Source organism: Tupaia chinensis, unplaced genomic scaffold (genome assembly GCF_000334495.1).
Source record: "Tupaia chinensis unplaced genomic scaffold, TupChi_1.0 Scaffold000494_1, whole genome shotgun sequence".
Classification (NCBI taxonomy): domain Eukaryota; kingdom Metazoa; phylum Chordata; class Mammalia; order Scandentia; family Tupaiidae; genus Tupaia; species Tupaia belangeri.
The window spans coordinates 2,721,354-2,723,152 of NW_006160006.1; positions in this window are offsets into that span (position 1 = coordinate 2,721,354).

Here is a 1,799-nt window from a genome sequence, read left to right on the forward strand (position 1 = left end):
CGCCGCCGCCTCTGCCGCCGCCGCCGCAGCTACCACCACCACCAGCCCCGCCGCTTCCTAGCAAGCTCACTGCTGCCCAAAAGCTCCCAGCCAGGGAACTCCACCAGCCTATTTATCCGAGCCCCGGGAAAGCTCCGTGACGTAGCTGCCCATATATGGACAGACAAAGCCCAGCCGAAGGGGCGCGACGTCACAATGGAAGCTCCTCACAATGGAACATTAGAAAGCAGGAAGCGGGCCGCGGCCGACGTGCGGCGCCCGCACCGCTCGCCGCTCTTAAAAAAAGAGAGAGAAAGAGAGAAAGAAGAGAAGAAAGAAGGAAAACGCGAGAGCAGAGAGGAGAGGAGGATGCCGCGGAATGCAAAGCGCAAAGCGCGGAGCCGAGAAACCCGAGACCGAGTGTGTGTTTATTAGAGGTCGCGTTAGGGAAGCACTACGGGGGCCGGGGGGTGGCGAGGGGTTGTGCAGTGGCCTCCAACATTCCCCGGAAAGAGGACGGACAGCAGCCGCGCGGTGCCTTTGCAGCCCGGGAGCTGCCGGGGAACCCGGGGAACCCGGAAGGTGTGCGTTCCAACCTGCTCCCGCCAGACCCCGGAGTCCAGGACCCGAGCCTCCCTGTGCGGTGGGGGTGGGCTTCCAGCGTGCTGACTCCTTGGGCCAGCGTCCCCAGAACTTTTGGGACCGTCTCACTCTGATTCGCCGCCCACACGCTGCCCCTCCCTGGGCCCCTGCCCCGGCACCGACTCCGTGTGGAGCGCGGTGGCCCGCAGCTTCTCACAGCCAAGCGGTCGCGCTGGAGGCGAGAGCCCCCCAAATCTGGGGTCTGGGCTGCGCAGTTTTGGTGATAAAGGAGCAATGAAGTCGAGGGGCTAGGAAATAGGTGCACTCATTTCCTGGCGAATTCCCTAACGGCTCCAAAGCAACCCCTCGGGCCGCCGGATGGCAGGAGCGCGCAGCAGGCCGGGGCGCAGTCCCTGTCTACCGCTGTCTGCGCCCGGGCCGCCGCTGGGCGCCGCCCCCCGCGGCCCCCGCGGGCCTCCAGCAGGAGGACGCCGAAGCGAGTCTCTGAGCCACCCCGCGGTTCCCCCAGTCTCTGCCCTCCCCCTCGCCTTCCGCTGGGCTGTCCCCATTGCTGCCTGCCGGCGCCCCGTAGTCAGGGGCGGCCTGTGTGCCGACCCGGAGCGGTGTCACCTCCCCGAGCGGCAGCGGCGCCCGGGTCCCTGAGGCCTGCTCTCGGAGCGCTCGGCTGGGCCGCAGGCGACGCGGAGGAGAAGGAGGGAGCACGGAGGTGCGACCCCAAATCACCGGCTAGGCGGGGGAGGATTCCCTCCTCAGTGGCCGCGTGGGCGCGGTGAATCCTGCGTCCCCCGCTGGGGAGTCGAGGCTGGGGGGAACATTGCATTTCTAGGGGGGAGTGGGAGTGTTGACAAGGAGGAAGAGAGGATCCCCGGCCTCGCGCCGTGGGAGGGCCACGCGGGCCGGGGACGCGTGGGAGGAACCCCCAAGCTGCACATTGTGGTGGGGGTGGATGACAACCTCGCTCCCCTCCCTCCACTTCGCTCCGTGGAGAGCGGGGATGGGAGGGCCCGGCCTCCCCCGGACCTTCTCTAGTTCTTAGAAAAGGAGGGATTCCCGCCGCCCGCGAGCCCCTTCTCCCCACCCCCGCCGCCTCTCCCGCCAGGCTCCCCACTCCTACAGCGGGGAGGCACAGCGCCCCCGGGCTCTCCTCCGCCCGCGCCGCGCGGGAGGGAGCGCTCTGCAGCGGTCCCGGGCTCCGTCCGGAATCAGGGCAAGCAGCG